This window comes from Apium graveolens, chromosome 3 (genome assembly GCF_009905375.1).
Source record: "Apium graveolens cultivar Ventura chromosome 3, ASM990537v1, whole genome shotgun sequence".
Lineage (NCBI taxonomy): Eukaryota > Viridiplantae > Streptophyta > Magnoliopsida > Apiales > Apiaceae > Apium > Apium graveolens.
This window is the reverse complement of record NC_133649.1, coordinates 235,311,088-235,324,029: the sequence shown is the minus strand read 5'-3', so window position 1 is coordinate 235,324,029 and position 12,942 is coordinate 235,311,088. Positions and strand designations below refer to the sequence as shown.

The 12,942-nt window shown below is 39.4% G+C and overlaps 1 non-coding gene across 1 annotated transcript; it reads left to right on the top strand.

Annotated features, from left to right (window-relative positions):
- Positions 1-11,829: 11,829 nt before the first annotated feature.
- Positions 11,830-11,936, top strand: LOC141715339 (small nucleolar RNA R71). Its single transcript, XR_012572105.1, has one exon. It is a non-coding gene; the product is annotated as a small nucleolar RNA R71 (small nucleolar RNA).
- Positions 11,937-12,942: the final 1,006 nt, after the last annotated feature.

Sequence of the window (12,942 nt, the reverse complement as noted above, 5' to 3'; positions counted from 1 at the left end):
CATGGTGAACCTATTGTGCCTAAGGATGAACCAATAGACTGGGAGAGCCTACCAATTCCTGACTTCAATCTTCCAATCCTTAACAAGCCAAAGAGAACAAAGTCAAGAGCAGTCAGGAAAGTGAAGGTGTCACCTCTCAAATCCAAATCTCTAGTCAAAGCTCAATCTAAAGTCAACAAGGGAGATTACATGTACTTGTGTGACATCAAGGAATTCTATGATCTAAATCTCTATCTAGATGAACTAGAAGAAGTGAGAGGAATTGATGCATATAAAAATCTACCTGAAAGGTTAGTTTCCAAGTATAAGGGAGGAAATGAGATTCAATTGCCACTTCACAGGATCCTTCAAGAAAGCCAAGTTGTACTGATATAGATTTATTCATCTTTCAAGAAGAACTTTGGGTTCAATGTAACTGCAAGAAGACTGGTTCTAAAGAAGATTGAAGAACTGAGGAGTATTAGAGCTAAAGATGCACTCCCAAAGACTCTAATTATTCCTTACGCAGGGAGAAGAGTGCATCTAAGGCCCTACTGGCTGATGGAGTTCATGGATGACAAAGGAGTTAAAAGATTTTTCAGATTAAAAGACCAATTGAGCATCTCTAGCAATGAGACTCTCTTGGAGATGCAAGAAAAGCTAAATCTCTCAGAATCTGATGAACTGGAATTCCACATATAGCTCTAAAATTAGATAGAAGAAAACAATAGAAAGCTTGGAAAGAGATCCAGACCTTCAAGGAACTAGATAAATCTGCTCAGGCTAGAGGAGCACCTTGAAAATGACTGTGAGCTAAACTTTGTACATTTTGATAAATGATGCACTTTACAGTTTTATCTACTTATTCTCAAAGTTGTATTTTTTAGGGTGTTTTGTTATCATCAAGTTTCTTTTAATTTATGGCTACAATTCCAGTAGACATAAATTGGGGGAGATCGTTGTGTATATGTTGTGTACTTGATGATTTCATTAACAAAACACCTTGGTAGATTTTACTTAGTGAAAAATGTAGCACTCGACGGATAAGAATTATAGTCCCGACGGATAACTCAATATAGTCCCGACGGATGATGATTTATTATCCATCAAGTGAGTAGCTTATGTAACAATAAGTCTGTAGCACATTTCTGCATACACATTGTTTAGATTCTGTAGTAGTACTCAAGTCATGTTGACTTTAACTAGATATGTAGAATAGGTTGACTAATTGTACATAGATGATGTCTTGTAATTTTACATAAATGAAATGAAGTCAAGTGCCAGATTGCTACCCGACGAATAATCAACAATGCCATTCGACGAATGATCAACAAGACAACCCGACGGATGATCATGAACTCGAAGGATAAAGAATTCAAACATCTGTTGACAGTGACAACACAGTCACATGCGTCGAGTGTATGCAAATGGAATATGGAAGCCTAATCAACTGGGTTTTAGAGAACAAAGAAGCATTGCCATTTCCATGCTATTATGAAGATATTCAAATATGTTGGAATAGAGTAATGAAGCAGCATAGTATTAGACTTGATAGTTTTTGTTTTATTATCTTGTCTTATTGCTTTGTAATCTGGGTAATATATAAACCAAGAAGTAGCAAATAGAACAACAAACTAAGCAACCAAGAGAGAAACATTTGTAAGCTGTATTCTTAGCATTTCTCTACAATCTTAGTTGTTGACAATTTTTAAGCAGCTGTGAGCTAATTGCTACACAGAGTTCTCTTGATATATTATATATATCTCTGGTGGATACATTCAAATCCACCAGAAAGTTTTTAAAGACTTGTGTTTTTAATTACTTGTGTTTTGATTCATTTCAAGTTATTATTCCGCACTCTGCAAATCAATTCACACTGATATATATATTTAAGTTAGAACAATTTTATTTGTCAAAAATTTTCAAGAATTCCATTCAACCCCCCTTCTGTAATTCTTGTTGCATTGTTAAGGGACTAACACTAATTTCTTCTACAAATTAGTTGACCTTGTTAATTGTTTGATTATCAGTCGAATCGCGTGCCGAGACGAGTCAGAAAAATTCCAAAAAATAGGAAACAAGTTAGATAATGATCAGTTGAGCGATCAGTGAGTCGATTTTGATTCTAAAAATTATTTTAATTATAAAAATGATTATGTGCTTATGTGCTTATGTATATTATGTGATTAATTGAGTCTTACTTGTTAACATATAATATACGAGTCAGTCATAAGCGCATGGGTAGACAATAGGAACGATGTGAAGTCGGTTTGAGACGCAATTGAAGTCGGTTTGGTCGCGTTAAGATATCAAACTTGGTTCATTTTTTCTTGACCAAGACTCTCATGAGTACTATGAGAATGCTCATATATTGTTAATTATTATACATATTATTTTGGAGGGATTGTTGCTCACCCTTGCCTTATTCTTTCATCACATAACAACAACTAGACAAGATGAACATGACCAAGCTCCCAATTTGCGAGCGGATAGGAAACATTCTGCGGTTTCCTGTAGGCGTTGATGCCGCTGTAGCTGAGGTAGGAATTACCAATAGGCTAGGCTTTAAACTTTTGCAAACACTCGACGCATGTGACTCTGTTGTCACTATCAACAGATATTTGAATTTGATCATCCGTCGGGTACATGCTTGTCATCCGTCGGGTAGCTTTGTTGATCATCCGTCTGGTAGTGTTAGTCACTAAACACGCGCTAATATTACACGCAAGTATACGAGTTCATAAGTAGTATAGAATCTTTTCTACTTCGTTCCCATAGAGACTGTATTAGTTAACTAATTAAATCACGCAGTTAAGCAACAATGTATGGTTATTATTCAATGCTAAGACGATAACAAATTGAGGTTGTTTATAACTAAGAATTACGCTAACTATTATAATTATGAAATTAAGATTGACTGAATTAATATATATGACAAATATGGGATTCTAACTTCATTAAATACTTCATTCAATAGCCTTATTGTTCTCAACCTTAGCATGCAATGGTGATGACACTAATCAGACAACACAAAACTGATAAACTGCCAACTTTCGTTGCATGAGTACCATACTACCAGACATCCACAAAAGAGATAAAGCTGAATAGACACCAATTATATTGAGACCCTATATGTCTTTAGAATTTGACAACATAACAGTTTAAGCACAAGTTATCTATCTTGATTAAACAGGGCAAGTAAGATGGTTAAAATTACCTACGAATCATGCATATCGAATACATGAACCTATGCTAGCATGGCAAGTTCTAAATCCTTAAATAAACTTTCATTTCATTAAGAATTAACACACTATCTTATAATTTCACGATGCTCATAAGACGAATGCGCACGACCAATACTAGGATATCATACAATCACCACATACTAAGGCATCAAACAATTCAACTAAAGAAATCCATAAATAAATCCGCTAGAACCCCACGATAACGATTAGCCCATAATCGGACTCATCATCAACGTGGGTTCCGATGAAAGCATGGTATATAAAACGTAGTCTTTATAACGAATAAATAAAACAAAGTACAAAACAAGATTAAGGTTCACAAATAAGAAAACTAGCATCCAAATATAACTTAAAACAAAGGTTCACAAGTAAAAACAAGATCTTCTTCGTCTTCGTTAAATCGTGCTAAAACGGTCTTCTTACGCTCTCCTTGATATGTCTCTGGCTTGATTACTTATTAAAAATGACCTAGAGTTTTTTATATAGAAGCCCCATGCAACATAGAAGTCTCCCAATTCGAATTAGAGTAGAATCAGAATTTTGCATCCCGACACGGCGCGGCCGCACGCTTGATCAGCGCGGGCGCGCCGGCATTCTGAACTTCGGCACGGGCGCGCGCTTAATCAGCGCGGGCGCGTTGGGCTTCTGCCAAAACTGACTTCTTTATTTTTCTTGCAGCTTCGAGCTGGCTTTCAACGCGCTTTTATTCCAACACCACCTTGACACCAAATTAGCACCAAAATAATGCTAATGCACCTGATTACCGAGATAATGCCTGAAATGCAAAAACACTCAAAAACACGTTAAAACACTTAACAACTTGAGTACAAAGGCATCAATTCAAAGCTTATTAGAGCATTATAAAGTGTCACAAATGCCACTCAACATACCCTCAGACTTGAATCGATGTTTGTCCTCAAGCATAACAGAATCAAAGAACAAGAAACAAAAATGCGTGAATGCAACTATTATGAATGCAACGATCCCCATAGAGTAACTAAACCAATCAACGAGCAACATCTCAGCAAATGTAATTATTCGCATAAAGATCAACCTACAAACTAGAGACATGCGTGTGTGCAAATGCTTATAGATGTACTATCGCAACTAGATCGATAATCATGACTCACTACTTATCAAGACAATCGCAAGTTTATAAATAGAATAAAAGTTAAACTCAAAATAACTTATAAGACTTTAATTCTTATATCAGAGTTTTATACGGAATCATACTTTAATTACAATAAAATAACACAAGCATGCTAATTTGATCGTGCAATGAGTGAGGTCCATAAAAGACTTATACAATAGTACCCATGTAGCGAGCGTTAGGTTAGCGGATCCCAGACTATAAAAGCCTTAGGTCACTAAGCAAAAAGTCCCCTAAGAACTTAATAACTCGAGTACTAAAGAGCCCACTCGTGATTAATTATTCATACACTTATTCTTTTTTTTTTCTTTTTTTTCTTTTTTTTGCAATAATTTATAAATGAGTGTGTTTCGCTCCATCTCATTCAACCCTAGACTACTCATAAAAATATGAGTCGGCTACTAGCCATTTGACATCTAGCCACACAACTAGCGATGAAATCCAATTTAAATATCCAGGTCTTTTATTACTAAGAGAATATCCTAAATTCCAAATATAAACAAGCGATTAAACCTAGACAAATAAACAAACCATGACTATGATCTAGCACTCTAGCAACCTATAAGACTTAGTGAAATACAAGTGTCTCTAGCATGCAAATCAATCCAATAAGACTCAACATTACTAAATACGACATCACTACACTAGCATCAATATCACAAGTCACTCAGAAAGTAATCTAAGAGATCATGTTATAATATAAATGCATTAAACTACATGAACAAAATATCATAAAACTATCAAAAATAATAATAAAAAAAACTACAAGGCAAAATTTGCAACTATATGAAAATAAAACTATCATGAATATGCAAACTATATGAGACTCACACAAACTATATTCCTTCAACTACTACCCCCAAACTTAAAATATTTGTTGTCCTCAGTGAAGGTAATAGTAAGAAATCAGGCATACCTGCTGTGAATCAGAATCCTCACCCTCAACGGGTGGAGTGTCAGGCGTGTCCGGAGGCGGATACACGAAATCCTTTCCAAATACTGGTTACTGGATGTCAACACTGGTGGCTCTGAAAGCTGTCCTAAGTGCCTCGGTGAGATCGTGTGCAAACCGAATATGGATGTCGTGCATCGCATTCATCCTCCTCGCGAGACGCCTATACTATATTGAACTCAAACCAGCTCTCATCTTTGCTCCTGCTGCTGCTGCGACGAACCAGCCTCCTCCCCATACTGAGCTCTCCAAGCTGCTCGGCGGGCATGCTGAGAACCTCCTGTAGTAGCAGCCTCTATGGGCACACCACATGGAAAATGATCATATGAATAACCAAGCCCCTTAGGATCGTGCTTCCCTCCATACCACTCCTGCATGCTCTGCAGCGTAGAACTATCAATAGAAGCACTGGGAAGCTGCAGCTGCTCATGTGTTGGCCAATGAACACCAACTTCCATGCACAACTTCGTCACAACAGACGCATATGGAATAGCACCTGTAGTACCTCCCCTCGAGAATCTCAGAATCCCCTGATATATCACCATCCCCAAGTCAATGTAATCACCCTGCAGAATACCCCACAGCAGACGAGCACGCTCCACAATAATCTCATACACATGCGAAGATGGCATGATGTTAGCACAAATAAACGAGTTCCAAGCCCGTGCAAACCTGTTCATGCATGACGCAGGGAACGTGGAGTAATCAGTATTGCCCCTCTTAAACTTCCAATGAGTCTCAGGCACATAGAGAGTAGCAATGATAAGATCCAAATTAAAGTCCTCCGGAGTCTTATCGTTCCACGTGTCCTGACCCACCTTCCTTGCGGGCTGCTCAATCACCACCCTGATAGCATCATCACTGTACTCTACAGTCCTCCCCCTCACCACCGTAAAACCATTCTTCTTCGTCTTGGCATTTGCATAGAACTCCCGCATAACACTCATGGGCACAGTAGCGGGCGTCTCACAAAAAGAAACCCAGCCCATCTCGAGAATCATCTCTAACAGCTTACCATCCTTCCCTGATGGCAGAAAACCTCGCTCCTTAGCAATAGGCTTCGAGAGAAGCCTCATGTACTCCTCCTCAGCCTCAGGAGTAGAGAACCTGGGCCCTTACACCACCCGCAGATGAAGAATCAGTGGTGCTGCTTCCAACTTGTGTTCTTTGTCTCTTGGGTGCCATCGGGATTGAAGAAGAGAGAATAAAAGTTTAAGTGTTTAGAGAGATATTTTGTTGAGAGTTTGTGAATTGGTGGAGAAGTTCTGTGTAATTGTATGTATTTATAGATGGAGAGGTGTGAATTTTATAAGGAATAGAAGTGGGAATTGATTATGGGAATCGTGGGAATAATGGAATTGATTAGGAGAGGGAATTATGGGATGTGGAAGAGTAAAAATCGGGTTGGAATTGATTTTTGGTTACAAATCCTGATTTTATCTTAAAACTGTTGTTTTTATATATTTTTTTTTAGATCAGGGACCCGGCGCGGGCATGCGCTAGGACAGCGCGGGAGCGCTCACTCTCCGGAAAACCGGCGCGGCTAGCGCGCTAGGATAGCGCGGGCGCGCTTGGTTACTGGAAAAACGGCGTGGTCGCGCTCTTGGTCAGCGCGGGCATGCCCAGCTTCTGTAGTTGGCCCTGAATTTTTTTTCTGATTTTTTTTTGTGTTTTTCTCCTTTCTTCTTGCTTCTTCTACCTACTAATAGACAACATACCTGGGTTGCCTCCCAAGAAGCGCTTCTTTTACGTCGCTAGCTCGATGTAGAATCTCGAGATCAAATGGACAAAAAAATGGCACTAACCACCTCTCGGGTTGCCGTGTCACCATAGTAATACTTCAACCTCTGACCATTTACCTTGATTGCTTGGCCCAGATCATTCTCAAAAATTTCTCCGCTCCATATGGAAACACAGTTTTGACAATAAACGGCCCTGACCATCTTGACTTCAACTTTCCAGGAAAAAGACGGAGACGAGAGTTGAATAAAAGAACTTGTTGCCCCGGCACAAATGACTTGAGCACTAAACCCCAATCGTGCCACCTCTTGACTTTTTCCTTATACATTTTGTTGTTCTCATAAGCTTGAAATTGAAACTCGTCGAGTTCATTCAATTGAAGCATCGTCTCCTTTCCAGCCGCATCCAAGTCCAGATTCAACTTCTTCAAAGCCCAATATGCTTAATGCTCTAGCTCCACAGGCAAATGACACCCCTTACCATAGACCAACTGATATGGCGACATTCCCAATAGGAGTTTTAAATGATGTTCTATATGCCCAAACAGCTTCATCAAGCTTCAAATACCAATCTTTCCTTGATGGACACGCCACTTTCTCTAAAATGCGTTTGATCTTTCTGTTAGATACCTCAGCTTGACCATTTGTGTGAGAATGGTAAGTCGTGGTAATGCGATGATTCACATTATACCTCTTCATCATAGCAGTGAACTTGCGATTGCAAAAATGCGACCCCTCATCAATGATTATGACTCTTGGAGTTCCAAACCTTGTGAATATCTGCTTGTGAAAAAATTAAGCACCACTTTTGCATCGTTCATTGGCAACACCTTAACTTTAACCCATTTCGACACGTAATCAACCGCCAACAAGATATACTGATTGTTACCAGATGAGACAAATGGCCCCATGAAGTCAATTCCCCATACATCGAAGACCTCAACCTCGAGAAGCACATTAAGAGGCATTTTATCCCTCTTAGACATGTTACCCACACGTTGACATCGATCACATTTCAAAATGAACTAAGGAGCATCTTTAAACAAGGTTGGTCAAAAGAAACCTTCTTGAAGAACTTGAGCTGCTGTCTTTTCTCCACCATAATGTCCTTCATAAGCCGTCGAGTGATAATCTCGCAAGTGCCCCCTCCCCGTTTCGCTGTAAGGAATACATCTCTTGATGATTTGGTCAACTCCTTATCGAAAAAGAAATGGCTCATCCCACATATACTACTTCACATCATGTAAAAACTTCTTCCTTTGAGCATAGGATAAGTCGGGAGGCATGATATTACTCACAAGGTAGTTCACAATGTCTGCAAACCATGGTTCTTCTTCTTGCACTCCAAACAGCAGCTCATCGGGAAAAGACTCATTTATCAATGTCTTATCCAATGAAGTAGCATTAGGATTTTCTAAACGCGAGAGATGATCAACGACCTGATTCTCAGTTCCTTTTCTGTCCTTCATCTCTAGTTCAAATTCTTAGAGCAAAAGAACCCATCTAATCAATCTAAGCTTCGAGTCCTTCTTTAAGATGAGATATAGAATTGTAGCATGATCAGTTAAAACTGTCACCTTAGTCCCAAGTAGATAAGATCGAAATTTCTCAAAACCATAGACAATAGCTAAAAGCTCGTTCTCCGTAGTAGCATAATTTAGTTGAGCACCATTTAGGGTCTTACTAGCATAGTAGACCACATGAAATATGTTGTTCATCCTCTACCCAAGAACTGCCCCAACTGCATAGTCACTTGCATTCCATATCATTTCAAAAGGCTCATTCCAATCAGGTGCAGTTATGACCGGTTCCGTGATTAAACTCTTCTTCAATGTCTTAAAAGCTGCAAGGCACTCTTCATCAAACTTGAAAGGAACATCTTTCTCTAACAGACTGTACAAGGGCTTTGAAATTTTCAAGAAATCTTTGATGAAACGCCTGTAGAAACCCGCATGACCAAGAAAACTGTGAATTCCCTTTACATAAATAGGTGGAGGAAGATTCTCAATGACCCCCACCTTGTCCTTGTCCACCTCTAGACCTTTACTAGAAACCCTGTGCCCGAGAATATTTCCTTGACGCACCATAAAGTGACATTTCTCTCAATTGAGAACCAGATTGGTCTCAACGCACCTTTTGAGAACATTTCCAATATTTTGCAAGCATTCATCAAAAGAATCGCCAAAGACTGAGAAGCCGTCCATGAACACCTCCATATTCTGGCCAATCATGTCAGAAAAGATGGCCATCATACATCTCTGAAATGTGGCTGGTGCACCACACAGACCAAAAGAAACTCGTCTGAAGGCGAAAGTACCAAATGAATAAGTGAAGGTAGTTTTCTCCTGATCTTCTGGAGCGATACAAATCTGATTATAACCCGAATAGCCATCCAGAAGGCAATAGTACTCATGACCATCCAACCTGTCGAGCATTTGATCAATGAAGGGCAAAGGGAAGTGATCCTTTCTAGTGGCTTTGTTTAGCTTTCTTTAGTCCATGCAAACTCTCAACCCCATGACTGTCCTTGTAGGAATAAGCTCATTCTTCTCATTTGCTACCACAGTAATTCCACCTTTCTTTGGCATACATTGAACCAGGCTTACCCATGAATTGTCAGATATAGGGTAGATGATCCCTGCATCTAGCCACTTAAGAATTTCCTTCTTTACTACCTCCTTCATGATAGGATTAAGTCTTCTTTCCTGCTCGACCATAGGCTTGCTACCTTCATCTAGCAAAATTTTATGCATGCAATAAGAAGGGCTAATTCCCTTGTTATCTACTATAATTCATCCAATTTCCGATTTGAACTATCTCAGAATCCTCAAAAGTTTTTCCTCATCACTACCTGAAAGGTCAGATGCAATAATAAAAGGTAGAGTAGATGCATCACCTAAAAACGCATACCTCAAATGCTCAGATAAAGTCTTAAGCTCAAGAGTGGGAGCTTCCACAATAGATGACTTGAGGTGTTTAGGAGCTTTGTTCAATTCCACCATTCCAAGATATTCAAAAGGCATATATATCTTCCTTTTCCAAGGAGAAGCATTCAGATATTGCAATTGTTCTTCAATTTCGTCATCTTCACTATCTGAATTCCCCAACAAAGTTTTCTTTAAGGCATCGAACCTTAGCAATTGATCAAGTTCCGATATAACCACCGAATCGACCAACTCCACCTTTAAGCACTCCTCATTATAGTAGGAAATTTCATAGCATTTAACACATTAAAAGTAACACCCTGCTCCAGAACTCGCATTATGAGCTCACCCTTCTGCACATCTATCAAGGTTCGACTAGTCGCCAAGAAAGGTCTCCCCAAGATTATGGGAATCTTCTTGTCCTCCTCGAAATCAAGAATGACAAATTCGGCAGGGAAGATCAGTTTATCAACCTTGACCAAGACATCCTCCACAATACCTCACGGATATGTAATAGAATGGTCGGCCAACTGCAAGGGCATATAAGTCGGTTTGGGATCAGGTAAGTCCAACTGTTTGAAGATTGACAAGGGCATCAGATTTATGCTAGCTCCCAAGTCACATAAGCATCTTTCAAAAAACACTTTTCCAATATAACATGGAATAGTGAAACTTCTTGGATCTTTAAGCTTTGGAGGAAACTTCTGTTGCAGCACATTACTGCATTCCTCCGTGAGAGCGACTATCTCCAAATCATCTAGCTTCACCTTCCGAGAGAGGATACCTTTCATAAACTTTACATAACTAGACATCTGCTCAAGAGCCTCGGCGAAAGGTATATTGATATGAAGTTTCTTGAACACCTCCAGAAACTTCTCAAATTGCTTGTCCAGCTTTTCCTTCTGTAGCCGCTTGGGAAAAGGCGGTGGAGGATAGATCTGTTTCTCCCCTGTATTACCCTCAGGCAGAGTGTGCCCAATAGTAGTCTTCCTTGGTTCCATTTCTTTATCGTGTTGCTCTACTTCTTTTTCAGCCTCAGCTTTTCAGTCAACTCATGAGTTTGATCGGGATTCGCAACCTTCCCATACCGTAAAGTGATTGCCTTTACCTGTTCTTTATCTTCCCTCTTTCCTGGCACTTTAGTATCACTATGCAGTGTACCAAGATGACGATTTAGCAAGGCATTGGCAATTTGCCCAATTTGATTTTCCAAGGTCTTGATATAAACAGCTTGACTCTTGCACATAAGCTTCAACTCCTCTAATTCAGATTTTTCATTGGCTTGTTACAGCTGGAGTTGCTATCTAGGTGTATACTGTGGTTGCTAAAACCCAGGGGGTTGTACTATTTAGCTGGGTACTGCTGATAAGGTTGTTGAACCATATTCTGAGCATTATTCCAACTGAAATTAGGATGATTGTGGTTGTTAGGATGATAGGTGGCTGACACTGGTTGTTGCGATTGCTGGAAGTTGCTCACGAACTGAGCTGATTCACTAGAAATTGCGCAATGATCAGTCTCATGGGCACCAACATAAAGTTGACAGACACTGGTGATTTGATTAACTCCATAATTAGCCAAAGTATCCACCTTCATCGTCAAAGCCTTAAGTTGGGCAGCGATAGCAGTTGCTGAATCCAACAACAGAATTCCTGCGACTTTCCCCTGAGTCAGTCTCTGGGAAGGATTCTGGTACTCATTAGCAGCCATCAATTCAATAATTTCATAATCTTCATCGTAGCTCTTAGCCCACAAGGCTCCTCCTGATGCTGCATCAAGCATGGGTCTAGAAGTAGCACCCAATTCATTGTAGAAACAATTAATAATCATCCAATCAGGCATGCCATGGTGTGGGCACTTCCTTAGCATCTCCTTATATCGATCTCAAGCCTCATACAGAGATTCCCCAGTTTACTGAGCAAACTGGGTAAGAGCATTCCTGATTGCAGCAGTCTTCGCCATGGGCAAGAATTTAGTGAGAAACTTTTGCGCGAGATCCTCCCAAGTGGTGATAGATCCTGTTGGTAGAGAGTGTAACCAGCACTTAGCCTTGTCCCTCAGAGAGAATGGAAAAAGGCGTAGCTTGATAGCGTCTTCAGTCACATAAATGAATTTGAAAGTGTCGTAGATCTCGATGAAATCCCTGATGTGCATGTTGGGGTCTTCAGTAGGAGAACCCCCAAACTAAACTGAGTTCTGTATCATCTGAATCGTGCTTGACTTGATCTCAAAAGTGTTAGCCCTGATGGACGGTCTGATGATGCTTGACTGAATGCCATTAATCTTAGGCTGAGAATAGTCCATCAAAGCCTTCAGATTTTCTGCTAGATCTCCCATAGCTACTACAACTGGTTCTTCGACTTTCTCTTCTCCCTATACTTTCTTTTCTTCCTCAAAAACTTCCTCACGAACGACCACAAGTTCTTCCTCAGCTTTATCCAGTGTTCTCTTACGAGTACACGAACGTGTATGCATACACCATCGCTAGAGTACCTGAAATAAGACAAGGAAACTAGATAAGTAACAATGTCCGAGTAAATAAACTTTAATGACCACTGATGGAAAGCACATAAACTATCAATTAACACTACAGTCCCCGACAACGGCGCCAAAAACTTGTTAGTCGCTAAACACACGCTAATATTACATGCAAGTATATGAGTTTGCAAGTAGTATAGAAACTTTTCTAGTTCGTTCCCACATAGATTGTATTGGTTAACTAATTAATTCATGCACTTAAGCAACAATGTATGGTTATTATTCAATGTTAAAACAATAACAAATTGAGGTTGTTTATAACTAAAAACTACGCTAACTATTATAACTATGAAATTAAGACTAACTGAATTAATATATATGACAAACATGGGATTCTAACTTCATTAAATACTTCATTCAATAGCCATATTGTTCTCAACCTTAGCATGCAATGGTGATGACACTAATCAGACAA